Genomic DNA, 17,789 nt, shown 5'->3' with positions numbered 1-17,789 from the left:
TTTGATGGAGCTTGTTTTAAATCAATGGATCAACTTGAAAACAATTTACATTTTAGAGTATTGTCTTTCAACAATATACCTGTTCATTTAATTTCTCTTAATATTTTGTAGGTTTTTCTTTCAAGTACCTATGTGTCTGAGTGTTGGGCTGTGGGTTGTGGTGGACTGGTCACCATGAGAGATCAGGAGGGCCTATTTAAGTGCCAGTCATGACTGCCCCTTCTCTGCTCAGATGCCACTTCATGTCTGGGCCACCTCTAGTCTCAAGGGAGCTGGTCTGTTGGTAGTGGCAGCCCGCACTCTCCTGTGGAGCTGCACTGTGATGTAAGGGGTGGGGGGTGGGTGGATGGAGAGCTCTCTTGGCTCAGGCTAGGGTGGGTGACAGGGTGGATGTGAGAAACCTGCCCGCCTCTGGTGGGTTCTCTCTGCTCTGCGTTGGTAGCAAGCAAGCGCTGTGCACTTCTCCCAAGCTGAGTCCAGGCTTCCCACAGCCTTCCTATTGGTCTCACAGGCCCTCCTACTAGGCAAGGGGCTTGTCTTCCCTTGTCAGACCCCAGGGATAGGGAGCACAATGTGTGGCTCAAACTACTCGCTTGCCAAGGAGGATCGCCGCCCATGTAATCTCCCCTCAGTTCCATCCAGGGGCCCAGATCCCAACCCGATGGTCATTTATCTTCCCTTCCCTCTGGATTCCTTGTGGCTCTTTCTTACAGCCTTGGTTGTCCAGGAATCTTTCCTCCTGTCTCTAGTTTTCAGCGAGGATTTCTCCACATGTATGTGTGATGTATTCAGGAGAGAAGATGATTGCTGCATCCTCTTATTCTGCCACTGGATCCAATCCCCTGCAGCAAGTAACTTTTCTGAGTGCAAGGAGAGAGAGTAGAGAAATATGGAATAGTTAATAAATAATAGGAGTTGATCCATTAAAGATGGATCCATAAATTTTAATATCCATACAGTGTGTTATACAGAGTAACAAGAAGAGGTGGAAAGAAAAACTTGATGAAATTATATAGAAAAAATTTTCCTTATGGTCAATAAGCTTTTAATCACCAAGTGAAAATCAAGATTGAGGGGAGGAGCCAAGATGGCGGAGGAGTAGGACAGGGAGAACACTTTCTCCCCCACAAATTCATCAAAAGAGCGTTTAAACGTCGAGTAAATTCCACAAAACAACTTCTGAATGCCGGCAGAGGACATCAGGCACCCAGAAAAGCAGCCCAACTCTTCGAAAGGAGGTAGGAAAAAATATAAAAGACAAAAACAGAGACAAAAGAGGGAGAGACGGAGTTCCGTCCAGGGAAGGGAGTCTTAAAAAGAGAGAAGTTTCCAAACACCAGGAAACCCTCTCACTGCCGAATCTGTGCCGAGCTTTGGAAGCACAGAGGGCAACATAAAAGGGAGGGAAAAAAAAAACAACAATTAAAAATCGCAGATTGTGAGCCCTATGGTAACTCCCCCAGCAGAGAAGCAGCGCAGATGCCTGCACACGCCATTAGCAAGCGGGGGCTGGGCAGGGAAGTGCGGCGCAGGCTGTGTCCCTTAGAGTAAGAATCAGGCCGAATGTCCTGAGCGCTATCTGAGCGAAATAATTTGGGCTAGCAAACCAGACTGTGGGATATCTACCACGCGAAAAGCCAGCCCTAACCTAAGACACCACCAGGCCCGCACACAGAACAAAGGACTGAACAGAGATAGCCAGCTGCAGACCTTCCCCCTCCGGTGACAGGCAGCCAGAGCCGGAAGGGGGCAATCGCAGCCCCAGAGAGACACTATCTATAAAACTGTAAGCAGGCTTCTTTGCTAACTAAAACTTCTTGGGGGTCTGGACGGTCAACAGCTGCCTGAGAAGGTGCGCCGGTTTTACACCCAGATAACCGAGTGGCGGAGAGGTGATAAGTCGCAGCATTGGCGCCCGCCAAACACCTCATCACCTGAGCTGCTCGGATCTGGGAAGAACACAAAATGCAGGCCCAACCAAATCTGCGCCTCTGAGGACTACCCGAGTGCCTGAACCTGAGCGGCTTGGACCTGGGAGCTCAGCCCAGGGCCGGCCTCTGATTGTTCCTGGAGGAACAACCTAGAGCCCGAGCAGTGTGGGCAGGGAGGCTACACGCGCTGTGAGCGGGGGCAGACCCAGTGTGGCTGAGGCACTGCGAGCGCACGCCAGTGTTATCTGTTTGCAGCATCCCTCCCTCCCTCCCCACAGCGCAGCTGAACAAGTGAGCCTAAATAAAAAAAAAAAAAAAAAATAGTGTCCTGAACCATCCCCTTTGTGTCAAGGCGGGAACCAGACACTGAAGAGACCAGCAAACAGAAGAAGCTATAACAGAGAGAAACGCCTTGGAAGCTACAGGCCATAGATTAAAACCCTGTGGTTACTATGGATTACATAGGAAGGGGCCTATAGATCTTGAGAAATATAAGTTGGACTAAGGAACTGCCAAAAAATGAACTGAACCCACAATACTCACAACAAAACCAGAGAAAGACCTAGATATATTTTTACTATTTTTACGATCAATCTTTCTTTCTTTTTTCTTTAATTAAAAAAATTTTTTTAAGTCCTCTATTGTCCTTTAATTTTCACTTTTATAACTATTACTTTGCAAAAAAAAAAGACCCTATTTTTTTTTCTTCTTCAGCAAACTTCATATATATATTTTATAATTTTTTGACCATGTTTTTTTTTTTTTCTTTTTTCTTTTTCTTCTTTTCTTTAACATTGTATTTTTGAAATTCCAAACTGTACTCTAGATTTTTAATTTTAGCCTTTTGGTATATGTTATCAATTTTGTACCTATAGTTTTTTTCATAATTTCTGTGACTTTTTTTCCCTCTGTTTCTTTCTCTTCTTCTTTTATATAACATCATATATCTGCAATTCCAAACTCTACTCAAGATTTTTAATTTATTCTTTTTGGTATTTGATATCAATTTTGTACCTGTATTTTCTTTATAATTTTTGCGACATTGTTTTTGTTGGTTTGTTTGTTTTCTCTCTTTATTTTTCTTCTTCTTCTTTTTTTTTTTTTAACGTAGTATTTTTGAAATTCCAAACTCTACTCTAGATTTTTAATTTTTGCTTTTTGGTTTTAGTTATCAATTTTGTACCTGTAGTTTCTTTATAATTTTCACGACCTTGTTTGTTTTTCTTTGTTCGTTTTTTCTGTCTTTATTTTCCTTCTTCTTTTCATTAACATCGCATTTTTGAAATTCCAAACTCTACTCTAGATTTTAATTTTTGCTTTTATGTATTTGTTACCAATTTTGTACCTTTAAGAACCCAATCTTCAGGACCCATTTTTCACTAGGGTACGAGATTACTGGCTTGACTGCTCTCTCTCCCTTTGGACTCTCCATTTTCTCCACCAGGTCACCTGTATCTCCTCCCTAACCCCTTTCTACTCTACCCAACTCTGTGATTTTCTGTGTGTTCCAGACGGTGGAGAACACTTAGGGAACTGATTACTGGCTGGATCTGTCTCCCTCCTTTTCATTTCCCCCTTTTATCCTTCTGGCCACCTCTGTATCCTGCCTCCTTCTTCTCTGTATAACTCCGTGAACATCTCTGAGTGGTCCAGTTGTGGAGTGCACATAAGGAAGTGACTACTGGCTAGCCCACTCTCTCCACTATTGATTCCACCTCATCTCATTTGGGTCACCTCTAACTCCCTCCTCCCTCTTCCCTTCTCCATGTAACGCTGTGAACCTCTCTGAGTAACCCTCACAGTAGAGAAACTTTTCATCTTTAATGTAGATGTTTTATCAGTGGTGCTGTATAGAAGGAGAAGTTTTTGAAACTACTGTAAAAATAAGACCGATAACTGGAAGTAGGAGGCTTAAGTCCAAACCCCGACTCCAGGGAACTCCTGACTCCAAGGAACATTAATTGACAGGAGCTCATCAAACGCCTCCATACCGACACTGAAACCAAGCACCACACAAGGGCCAACAAGTTCCAGGGCAAGACATACCAAGCAAATTCTCCAGCAACAAAGGAACACAGCCCTGAACTTCAAGATACAGGCTGCCCAAAGTCACCCCAAAACCATAGACATCTCATAACTCATTACTGGACATTTCACTACACTCCAGAGAGAAGAAATACAGCTCCATCCACCAGAACATCGACACAAGCTTCCCTAACCAGGAAACCGTGACAAGCCACCTGTACAAACCCACACACAGCGAGGAAATGCCACAATAAAGAGAACTCCACAAACTGCCAGAATACAGAAAGGACACCCCAAACTCAGCAATTTAAACAAGATGAAGAGACAGAGGAATATCCAGCAGATAAAGGAACAGGATAAATGCCCACCAAACCAAACAAAAGAGGAAGAGATAGGGAATCTACCTGATAAAGAATTCAAATAATGATAGTGAAATTGATCCAAAATCTTGAAATTAAAATGGAATCACAGATAAATAGCCTGGAGACAAGGATTGAGAAGATGCAAGAAAGGTTTAACAAGGACCTAGAAGAATAAAAAAGAGTCAATATATAATGAATAATGCAATACATGAAATTAAAAACACTCTGGAGGCAACAAATAGTAGAATAACAGAGGCAGAAGATAGGATTAGTGAATTAGAAGATAGAATGGTAGAAATAAATGAATCAGAGAGGACAAAGAAAAACGAATTAAAAGAAATGAGGACAATCTCAGAGACCTCCAGGACAATATTAAACACTACAACATTCGAATCATAGGGGTCCCAGAAGAAGAAGACAAAAAGAAAGACCATGAGAAAATACTTGAGGAGATAATAGTTGAAAACTTCCCTAAAATGGGGAAGGAAATAATCACCCAAGTCCAAGAAACCCAGAGAGTCCCAAACAGGATAAACCCAAGGCGAAACACCCCAAGACACATATTAATCAAATTAACAAAGATCAAACACAATGAACAAATATTAAAAGCAGCAAGGGAAAAACAACAAATAACACACAAGGGAATACCCATAAGGATAACAGCTGATCTTTCAATAGAAACTCTTCAAGCCAGGAGCGAATGGCAAGACATACTTAAAATGATGAAAGAAAATAACCTACAGCCCAGATTATTGTACCCAGCAAGGATCTCATTCAAGTATGAAGGAGAAATCAAAAGCTTTTCAGACAAGCAAAAGCTGAGAGAATTCTGCACCACCAAACCAGCTCTCCAACAAATACTAAAGGATATTCTCTAGACAGGAAACACAAAAACGGAGTATAAATTCGAACCCAAAACAATAAAGTAAATGGCAACGGGGTCATACTTATCAGTAATTACCTTAAATGTAAATGGGTTAAATGCCCCAACCAAAAGACAAAGACTGGCTGAATGGATACAAAAACAAGACCCCTACATATGTTGTCTACAAGAGACCCACCTCAAAACAGGGGATACATACAGACTGAAAGTGAAGGGCTGGAAAATGATTTTCATGCAAATGGGGACCAAAAGAAAGCAGGAGTAGCAATACTCATGTCAGATAAAATAGACTTTAAAACAAGGACTGAAAAGAGACAAAGATGGTCACTACATAATGATCAAAGGATCAATCCAAGAAGAAGATATAACAATTATAAATATATATGCACCCAACACGGGAGCACCGCAGTATGTAAGACAAATGCTAACAAGTATGAAAGAAGAAATTAACAATAACACAATAATAGTGGGAGACTTTAATACCCCACTCACACCTATGGATAGATCAACTAAACAGAAAATTAACAAGGAAACACAAACTTTAAATGATACAATAGACCAGTTAGACCTAATTGATATATAGAGGACATTTCATCCCAAAACAATGAATTTCACCTTCTTCTCAAGTGCACATGGAACCTTCTCCAGGATAGATCACATCCTGGGCCATAAAGCTAGCCTTGGTAAATTCAAAAAAATAGAAATCATTCCAAGCATATTTTCTGACCACAATGCAGTAAGATTAGATCTCAATTACAGGAGAAAAACTATTAAAAAATCCAACATATGGAGGCTGAACAACATGCTGCTGAATAACCAACAAATCGCAGAAGAAATCAAAAAAGAAATCAAAATTTGCATAGAAACGAATGAAGATGAAAACACAACAACCCAAAACCTGTGGGACACGGTAAAAGCAGTCCTAAGGGGAAAGTTCATAGCAATACAGGCACACCTCAAGAAACATGAAAAAAGTCAAATAAATAACCTAACTCTACACTTAAAGCAACTAGAAAAGGAAGAAATGAAGAATCCCAGGGTTAGTAGAAGGAAAGAAATCTTAAAACTTAGAGCAGAAATAAATGCAAAAGAAAAAAAAGAGATCATAGCAAAAATCAACAAAACCAAAAGCTGGTTCTTTGAAAGGATAAATAAAATTGACAAACCATTAGCCAGACTCATCAAGAAACAAAGGGAGAAAAATCAAATCAATAAAATTAGAAATGAAAATGGAGAGATCACGACAACACAGAAATACAAAGGATCATAAGAGACTACTATCAACAATTATATGCCAATAAAATGGACAACGAGGAAGAAATGGACAAATTCTTAGAAAAGTACAACTTTCCAAAACTCGATCAGGAAGAAATAGAAAATCTTAACAGGCCCATCACAAGCACGGAAATTGAAACTGTAATCAAAAATCTTCCAGCAAACAAAAGCCCAGGTCCAGATGGCTTCACAGCTGAATTCTACCAAAAATTTAGAGAAGAGCTAACACCTATCCTGCTCAAACTCTTCCAGAAAATTGCAGAGGATGGTAAACTTCCAAACTCATTCTATGAGGCCACCATCACCCTAATACCAAAACCTGACAAAGATCCCACAAAAAAAGAAAACTACAGGCCAATATCACTGATGAACATAGATGCAAAAATCCTTAACAAAATTCTAGCAATCAGAATCCAACAACACATTAAAAAGATCATACACCATGACCAAGTGGGCTTTATCCCAGGGATGCAAGGATTCTTCAATATCCTGCAAATCAATCAATGTAATACACCACATTAACAAATTGAAAAATAAAACCATATGATTATCTCAATAGATGCAGAGAAAGCCTTTGACAAAATTCAACATCCATTTATGATAAAAACTCTCCAGAAAGCAGGAATAGAAGGAACATACCTCAACATAATAAAAGCTATATATGACAAACCCACAGCAAACATTATCCTCAATGGTGAAAAATTGAAAGCATTTCCTCTAAAGTCAGGAGCAAGACGAGGGTGCCCACTTTCACCATTACTATTAAACATAGTTTTGGAAGTTTTGGCCACAGCAATCAGAGCAGAAAAATAAATAAAGGAATCCAAATTGGAAAAGAAGAAGTAAAGCTCTCACTGTTTGCAGATGACATGATCCTCTACATAGAAAACCCTAAAGACTCCACCAGAAAATTACTAGAACTAATCAATGACTATAGTAAAGTTGCAGGATATAAAATCAACACACAGAAATCCCTTGCATTCCTATACACTAATAATGAGAAAACAGAAAGAGAAATTAAGGAAACAATTCCATTCACCATTGCAAAGGAAAGAATAAAATACTTAGGAATATATCTACCTAAAGAAACTAAAGACCTATATAGAAAACTATAAAACACTGGTGAAAGAAATCAAAGAGGACACTAACAGATGGAGAAATATACCATGTTCGTGGATTGGAAGAATCAATATAGTGAAAATGAGTATACTACCCAAAGCAATCTATAGATTCAATGCAATCCCTATCAAGCTACCAACAGCATTCTTCACAGAGCTAGAACAAATAATTTCACAATTTGTATGGAAATACAAAAAACCTCGAATAGCCAAAGCGATCTTGAGAAAGAAGAATGGAACTGGAGGAATCAACCTACCTGACTTCAGGCTCTACTACAAAGCCACAGTTATCAAGACAGTATGGTACTGGCACAAAGACAGAAATATAGATCAATGGAACAAAATAGAAAGCCCAGAGATAAATCCACGCACATATGGACACCTTATCTTCGACAAAGGAGGCAAGAATATACAATGGATTAAAGACAATCTCTTTAACAAGTGGTGCTGGGAACTCTGGTCAACCACTTGTAAAAGAATGAAACTAGAACACTTTCTAACACCATACACAAAAATAAGCTCAAAATGGATTAAAGATCTAAATGTAAGACCAGAAACTATAAAACTCCTAGAGGAGACATAGGCAAAACACTCTCTGACATACATCACAGCAGGATCCTCTATGACCCACCTCCCAGAATATTGGAAATAAAAGCAAAAATAAACAAATGGGACCTAATTAACCTTAAAAGCTTCTGCACATCAAAGGAAACTATTAGCAAGGGGAAAAGACAGCCTTCAGAATGGGAGAAGATAATAGCAAATGAAGCAACTGACAAACAACTAATCTCGAGAATATACAAGCAAGTCCTACAGCTCAACTCCAGAAAAATAAATGGGCCAAAGAACTAAATAGACATTTCTCCAAAGAAGACATACAGATGGCTAACAAACACATGAAAAGATGCTCAACATCACTCATTATCAGAGAAATGCAAATCAAAACCACTATGAGGTACCATTTCACACCAGTCAGAATGGCTGCTATCCAAAAGTCTACAAGTAATAAATGTTGGAGAGGGTGTGGAGAAAAGGGAACCCTCTTACACTGTTGGTGGGAATGCAAACTAGTACAGCCACTATGGAGAACAGTGTGGAGATTCCTTAAAAAACTGGAAATAGACCTGCCTTATGATCCAGCAATCCCACTGCTGGGCATACACACTGAGGAAACCAGAAGGGAAAGAGACACGAGTACCCCAATGTTCATCGCAGCACTGTTTATAATAGCCAGGACATGGAAGCAACCTAGATGTCCATCAGCAGATGAATGGATCAGGAAGCTGTGGTACATATACACAATGGAGTATTATTCAGCCATTAAAAAGAATACATTTGAATCAGTTCTAATGAGGTGGATGAAACTGGAGCCTATTATACAGAGTGAAGTAAGCCAGAAAGAAAAACACCAATACGGTATACTAATGCATATATATGGAATTTAGAAAGATGGTAACAATAACCCTGTGTACGAGACAGCAAAAGAGACACTGATGTATAGAACAGTCTTACGGACTCTGTGGGAGAGGGAGAGGGTGGGAAGATTTGGGAGAATGGCATTGAAACATGTAAAATATCATGTATGAAACGAGTTGCCAGTCCAGGTTCGATGCACGATACTGGATGCTTGGGGCTGGTGCACTGGGACGACCCAGAGGGATGGTAATGGGGAGGGAGGAGGGAGGAGGGTTCAGGATGGGGAACACATATATACCTGTGGCGGATTCATTTTGATATTTGGCAAAACTAATACAGTTATATAAAGATTAAAAATAAAATAAAATTAAAAAAAATAAATAAAAATTAAAACCAAAGAAAAAATCAAGATTGAAAAAAATGGAAATATGGACAGTTTCTTCCACTGGAAATTCCTCTGGTGTGCCACAGGAGTCACCCCCCACTGATTTGGAGAGGCAAGGATGAATCCAGCCAATGGGAATTCCACCAGCAGGGCCCAGGACCCACCCATACTGTCCAGGGAGGACTGGACAGTTCCTGATAATTACAATTCCATCACTGGGCCTCAGGACTTGCCCCTGCTGACCTGGAAGGGCTGGTGGGTTAGAGGACTTGCCCCCTCTGACCTGGAAAGGTGCAGACAGATCTGGTCACTAGCAATTCTGCAAGGGTCCCCAGAATCCCCTTGCTTACCTGGAAGGGTGTGGACAGATTCTGCTACTGAGAATTCTGTCAGTGGGACCCAGGACTGATTCTTGCTGTTCTGGGATGGTTCAGATAGCTTCCCCAACTGGGAAATCCATCAGTGGGTGTTGGAACCCACTGGACTGTCCCAGGAAAGTGTGGAAGGCTCTCCCTACTAGGAAATTCACTAGGGGGTGCTGGGACTTGTCCCATTGTCCTGGGAGGGTGTGGATATCTCTCCCTGCCCCCACTAAGAAATCTGTCAGCAGGAGCCAGGAGTTGCCCCACTATCTGGAGAGCGGGCAGAAACCTCTCGTTACCAGGAAATTTGTGAGTGGGTACCAGGACCCTCTGCATGTTCTGAGAGGGCACAGATAACTCCCCCCAAGTAGGAAATTTGCCCAAAGCAGTGGCTGAAACCAGAGCTGAGCCCCAGGGGCTATGTGACTGATGAAGAAGAGCCAAAATCTCTCCTTGTGGCTGCATAAACTGCCAACTTACACCTCTACAGATAGCTTTTTAAATTCAGCACCTGTGAAACATCCAAAAAGACAGCAAGTGCTCTTGTAGCAGAAATGGGTCTGGCTTTAGTAGCTGTTTGTGGGTACGTACACATGAAATTAGGGATGGACATGATAGATTTCGTGGAGAAGGCAATGGCAACCCACTCCAGTACTCTTGCCTGGAGAGTCTCATGGGTGGAGGAGCCTGGTGGGCTGCAGTCCATGGGGTCGCTAAGAGTCAGACACGACTGAGCGACTTCACTTTCCCTTTTCATTTTCATGCGTTGGAGAAGGAAATGGCAACCCACTTCCAGTGTTCTTGCCTGGAGAATCCCAGGGACAGGGGAGTCTGGTGGGCTGCCGTCTATGGGGTCGCACAGAGTTGGACACAACTGAAGCGACTTAGCAGCAGCAGCAGCAGCAGCAGATAGAGTTCGAGCTAACTCCATATCTCCCACAGTGGGTCTAGACACATGACTACTGCAGTGCTGGAATCTGACATCAGTGGACATGTACTGGTGGCCGGGTGAAAACAATGCCTGAGAGTTATGAGGCCAGTTCCTGGCATATCTACAGTAAAGGCAGGACCAAGAGCAGTGCCAACAACACTATACTCTGTGAGCCCATACCATAGGTAAAAGGGACTACAACAGAACACATTCACATGAAAATAGCTCTGAATGAGAAAACTCAATTTTTTTTACTCCCAGTATGAGTGCTCCAATTCCACCTACCTCACACCACAAATCAGAATCACAGCTAAGAAATAGATCTGAGAACTTCTACTCCAAAAACTAGGAAGCAGACCTGCTTCTGACAGGGCAATGAAATCCGCAGAGCAAAGGGGAGGTCCTATTCAATATCCATGGCAGGCTCTGATCACCAATCAAACTCCCTACCAAGGGGATAATGGCACAAACCTCTAGACTAACCTTACCCACCAGAGGGCAGACTCCAGAATCAAGAGAACTGAGGATCCTACAGCCTATGGACAGGAGACCACAAAGACAGTAAGTTTGACAAAATGAGATGACAAAGATATATGTTGCAGATAAAGGAGAAAGGTTAAAACCTATAAGAACAACTAAATGAAGAGGAGATAAGCAATCTATCTGAAAAAGAATTCAGAGTAATGACAGTAAAGCTGATCCAGGATCTCAGAAACAGAATGGAGGCATGGATAGAAAAAATACAAGAGAAGTTTAACAAAGACCTAGAAGAACTAAAGGACAAATAAACAGAGATAAACAAGGCAATAACTGAAATGAAAGATACACTAGAAGGAATCATTAAATAAATGAAGTAGAAGACCTGGAAGACAGGGAAGTCTGGTGGGCTGCCGTCTATGGGGTTGCACAGAGTCGGACACAACTGAAGCGACTTAGCAGCAGCAGCAGCAGCAGCAGATAGAGTTGGAGCTGACTCCATATCTCCCACAGTGGATCTAGGCACATGACTACTGCAGTGCTGGGATCTGACATCAGTGGACCTGTACTGGTGGCCGGGTGAAAACAATGCCTGAGAATTATGACCTGGAAGACATTAGTGACCTGGAAGACAGAATGGTGGATATCTCTGCCACATAACAGAGTAAAAAGTGAAAAAAAGTGAAAAGTGAAAGTTGCTCAGTTGTGTCTGACTCTTTGTGACCCCACAGACTATACAGTCCATGGAATTCTCCAGGCCATAATACTGGAGTGGGTAACCTTTCCCTTCTCCAGGGGATAGAACTCAGGTCTCCTGCATTGCATGTGGATTCTTTACCAGCTGAGCCACAGGGAAGCCCAAGAATACTGGAGTGGGTAGCCTATCCCTTCTCCAGCAGATCTTCCTGACTGAGGAATGAACCAGGGTCTCTTGCATTGCAGGCGGATTCTTTACCAACTGAGCTATCAGGGAAGCCCAACAGAGGAAAGAAAAAAGAATGAAAAGAAGTGAGGACAGTCTCAGAGGCTTCTGGGACAACATTAAACATACCAACATTTGAATCACAGGGGCTTGAGAAGAAGAGAAAGTGCTTGAGAAAATATTTGAAGAGATCATAGTTGAAAACTTCTGTAACGTGGAAAGGAAAGGAAAGGACCCACCCAAGTCCAGGAAGTGCAGAGAGTCCCATACAGGATATCGTGAACGTGAACGTGAACGTGAAGTCGCTCAGTCGTGTCCGACTCTTTGCGACCTCATGGACTGTAGCCTACCAGGCTTCTCTTTCCATGGGATTTTCCAGGCAATAGTACTGGAGTGGCTTGCCATTTCCTTCTCCAAGGGATCTTCCCAACCCAGGGATCGAACCCGGGTCTCCCGCATCATAGACAGACGCTTTACCGTCTGACCCATCAGGGAAGCCCATACAGGATAATCCCAAGGAGAAACATACTGAGACACATATTAATGAAACTAATAAAGATTAAATACAAAGAAAAAAAAATAAAACCAAGGGAAAAGAAACAAATAACATACAAGGGAATCCCCATAAGGTTGTCAGCTGATTTTTCAGCAGACACTCTGCAAGTCAGAAAGAAGGTTCAAGATATATTTAAAGAGATGAAAGAGAAGAAATACCTACAACCAAGAATACTCTGCCTAGCAAGGCTCTCATTCAAATCTGACAGAGAAATCAAAAGCTTTACAGACAAGCCAAAGTTAAGATAAGTCAGAACCACCAAAGCTATTTTACAAAAATTGCTAAAGGAATTTTCTTAGGCAAGAAACACAAGAGAAGAGAACAAAAGAGGAAGGGAAGAAAAAAGGCCTACAAAGCCAAACCCAAAATAATTAAGACGATGGCAAGAGGAAGATACATATAGATAATTGCCTTAAATGTAAATGAATTAAATACTGCAACCAAAGACTTAGACTAGCTGAATGGGTACAAAATCAAGAACTGTATATATGCTGTCTACAAGAGACCCAGTGAAGACATAGTGACACGTGCAGACTGAAGTGAATGGTAGAGAAAGATGTTCCTTGCAAATGGAAATCAAAAGAAAGTTGGAGTAGCAATACTCAGAAAAAAATAGACTTTAAAATAAAGACTGTTATAAGGGACAAGAAAGAACACTACATAGTGATCAAGGGATCAGTGCAAGAAGAAAACATAACAATTATAAATATTATGCACCCAACATAGGAACAATTCAATACATAAGGCAAAATGCTAACAGCCATAAAAGGGGAAATCAACAGTAGCACAGTAATAGTGGGGAACTTTAACACCCCACTTATACCAATAGAGAGATCATCCAGACAGAAAATTAATAAGGAAACACAAGCCTTAAATGACATATTAAACCAGATAGAATTAGTTGATATTTATAGAACATTCTATCCAAAGGTAGCAGATTACACTTTCTTCTCAAGTGCACATGGAATATTCTCCAAGATAGACCACATCTTGAGTCACAAATCAAGCTTTGGTAAATTTAAGAAAATTGAAATCACATCGAGCATCTTTTCTGACCACAATGCTATGAGATTATTTGAAATAAACTATGAGAAAAAATTATAAAAAACACAAACACATGGAGGCTATCTGGATGTGAGAGTTGGACTATAAAGAAAGCTGAGTGCCGAAGAATTGATGCTTTTGAACTGTGGTGTTGGGGAAGACTCTTGAGAGTCCCCTGGACTGCAAGGACATCCAACCAGTCCATCCTAAAGGAGATCAGTCCTGGGTATTCATTGGAAGGACTGATGTTGAAGCTGAAACTCTAATACTTTGGCCACATGATGTGAAGAGCTGACTCATCTGAAAAAACCCTGATGCTGGGAGAGATTGAAGGCTGGAGAATGAGACAACAGAGGATGAGATGGTTGGATGGCATCACTGACTCGATGCACATGAGTTTGGGTAAACCCTGGGAGTTGGTGATGGACAGGGAGGCCTGGCATGCTGCGGCTCATGGGGTTGCAAAGAGTTGGACACAACTGAGCGACTGAACTGAACTGAACTGAAACAATAGGACACTAAATAACCATCGAATCACTGAAGACATAAAAGAGGAAATTAAAAATACCTAGATAAATGACAATGAATGCAATAGTCTAAAACTTATGTGATGCAACCAAAGCAGTTCTAAGAGGAAAGTTTATAGCAATATAATCTCACCTCAAAACACAAGAAAAATCTCAAATAAAAAACCTAACCTTATGTCAAAAGTAACTAGAGAAAAAAGAAAAAACAAAACCCAAAGCTAGTAGAAGGAAAGAAATTGCTTTCCTTAAGTAATTGCTATTTATTATAAACTATACACAAATTTTATTTTATTTGTGATTACCCTCAGAAAATTTTTTGGTTTTGTTTATGCTTTGTCATGTTCTTTTTTATGATTTTTAATAAATATATATAAAATTTACCATCTCAACTACTTAGAAGGAACAATTCAGTGGTATTAATGACATTCCTTTCATTGTGTATTTCTCCTAATACAATAGCACATGTATCTAAGCCTGATATTATAAAATCTAGTAATTACTATTTATTTTAAATTATAAAGTACTTTCTAGTTGTTATCTAAAATTTACATTTATTCTAAAATTAAATTAGCAAAAGTAGAAAAGTTAGGCCCAAGTATAACAACCAATCATAATAGTTAGGTTACAATTTTCCAGAAATTTTCTATATAAATATATTCATATTAATTGGTATATTTCAAAATGTGAAACTGTCTTTATGAGTTGTTCTCTGAAATATTTTATATTTAAAAATTTAAAATAATCTTTTTATCTCAATAGTCATAAATTAAAATAATCATTTGGGGAATTATGTAATGTTTCCTTTAGAGCATTCCATTATAGTTTGAAATCAAGTCTAACAATTGAAACTTCATGATTCCTAAAAAATTTTCTTCTATTAAAAAGTGACTGCCTCATGCTGATATGGTATTATATAATTTTGCAAAATTTAAAAAATGAATTTATATAGTTTCTTTCAAAGTAAACTATAAGCTGTGATGCAAAATACAGTTTTTACAAATATCTTCGTCTATTTACTATATTCCCTAGAAATGAGCATTATTGTTATTCCTTTTGCATATACTCACAACTTACTCTTATGTGTTGCAAATATTTTCCCCACTATTTTATTCATCTTTAATTGCCTATGGATTTTTTTTTTTTGAAATAGAATCTCATGTTAGAGCTCAGAAAAATTTATATTTTTCTGATTAATTCATTTTTTCTGTATATTCCTCACACTTTGTAGTTTTGAAATGAGATGCTCTTATATTTTTCAAATTATTTTTGTTTAATAATAAAGTTAAATATTTTAGTTTTGACTCTCATAGTTTTCTTTCTAACTTGCTTGTTCTGTTCGATATCTTCTGAGGAGGATTTACCTGTGGTTTTGTATTATGTGTGGTTACTCTGAATATATATTTTGTTTATAATATCTCATTTTATTTTTTAAAACTTTGATAAAAACATATAAAATTTACCATCTCAGCTCCTTTAAGGATACAGTGCAGCTTCCCTGGTGAACTGTAAAAAATGGTAAAGAATCTGGTGGTAAAGAATCTGCCTGCAATGCAGGAATCCCTGGGTCTCCACGGAAGATCCCCTGGAGAAGGGAATGGCTACCCACTTCAGTATTCTTGCCTGGAGCATCCCATGGACAGGGGAGCCTGGTGTGCTACAGTCCATGGGGTCAAAAAGAGTCGGACATAACTGAGTGACTAACACTCACTTTTCGTCAGTATTAAGAACATTTCTTTTCTGTGCTTTCCCTTAATATTCTAACGTTCATAATTGGTGTTGTGTTTATCTTGTAATACCCAGGAATAGTTGATATCTAGACCATACTTCCTAACAATGCTAGTAACTCAGGCTGATTTTTGTCTTTCTTTTTCTTGTTTTGTACTAGTTCCCGGGATACTCTTGACTAGTGTCTTATGCTGAATGGTAATACTTATCTTTTATTATCAACATTAGATCAGATTTAAGTACTGTTACTCATTTGTTACGCCCCACTACTGTTACCTTGCAGATATTTTCCTCTCTAGGTTAATGCATTTTTCTTTCTTGCTAGGTTATACCATTTAGGATTTCTATTAGTTATAGTAAAAGCTAAAATTTTGAGTCCTTTTATTTCTTAAATTGCATTGATTTAGTCTCATACTTAAATGGTTCCTATCTCATATATGTAATTTCTAACCTAGAGGGGGAGGATGAGGAGGGAGGTGGGAGGGAGGTTCAAAAGGGAGGGGATATATGTGTACCTATGGCTGATTCACGTTGAGGTTTGACAGAAAACAGAAAAATTCTGTAAAGCAATGATCCTTTAATAAAAAATAAATTATTTAAAAAAGAAATAGTTTTCTGAGACCAACTTCATCTTTTTATATGAAGAATTCCAGTAATATGTTGATATATTAATACAATACAGTACATTGATAGGCTATCATTCTTAAGCACTGCTTGGAGTTTTATACTATTCTTTTCTAAATTAAGTTTTATTGGAGTGTAGTAGCTTTACAATGCTGTTAGTTTCTGCTGTACAGCAAAATGAATCTGCTTTACCTATACATATAACCCTTCCCTTTTTTGAACTTCCTTCCCATTCAGCTCACCACAGTGTATTAAGTAGAGGTTTGTGTGCTATATAGTGGATTCTCATTAGTTATCTGCTTTATGCATAATATGTATATATGTTAATCCCAATCTCCCAATTCATCCTAGTGTTCTTTCCCCCCATAGTATCCATATGGTTGCTCTCTACGTCTGTGTCTCTATTTCTGCTTTGTAAATAAGTTCATCAGTGTGATATTTCTAGATTCCACATGTAAGTGATATTATATGATATTTGTTTTTCTCTTTATGACTTAACTTCACTCTGTATGACAGTCTCTAGGTCTATACATAATTCTACTAATGGCACTATTTTGCTCCTTTAGATAGATGAATCATATTCCATTGTATATATATATAGCACATCTTCATTATCCATTCTTATGTTGAAAGATATTTATATTCTTTCCATGTCCAAGGTGTTTTAAATGGTGCTGCAAAGAACATTCAGGTGCAATGCTCCAGTTCCAGCTCCCAGCCTCTGTGAGAGCTGGTGAACATTGATTCCAGTCTGGGGTATATAGGGTTGTGGCACCAATGTCTGTGTGGTTCTCACTGTATCCAGTCTGACACAGATCTGCTGCTTCACCCTCCTCTGACAGCTTCAAATGCTTCCTTTCTGTCTCAACCAAATTCTCCAACAGTGAGGGGCCTTCCTCAGACGTGGGAATCTTTCTCCTGGTTCAGCTCCCCCACCCCGTGGTGCAGGCCCAGTCCTTCTTTCCCTCCTTTTCCTTCTACCTTCTGTTATTTCATTCTACCTAGTTATGCTTGGATCCATACAGTCCTTTCCAATGACCAAAGTCTTCTGGTAGCGTTCAGCCAGTGTTGTGAGAGAATTGTTCCATCTGTGGATGTACTCCTGATGCATCCATGGAGAGAGATGCACTCCATGTCCATCCATTTCTCCACCATCTTGGAATGCTGAGAAATATTTTTCCTTATTCTCAGATACTTCTATAAACCAATTCAAATTCCAAAGAAAA

This window comes from Bubalus bubalis, chromosome 4 (assembly GCF_019923935.1).
Source record: "Bubalus bubalis isolate 160015118507 breed Murrah chromosome 4, NDDB_SH_1, whole genome shotgun sequence".
NCBI classification, from domain to species: domain Eukaryota; kingdom Metazoa; phylum Chordata; class Mammalia; order Artiodactyla; family Bovidae; genus Bubalus; species Bubalus bubalis.
The sequence above is the reverse complement of the archived record's forward strand: the minus strand, read 5'-3'. Positions refer to the sequence as shown.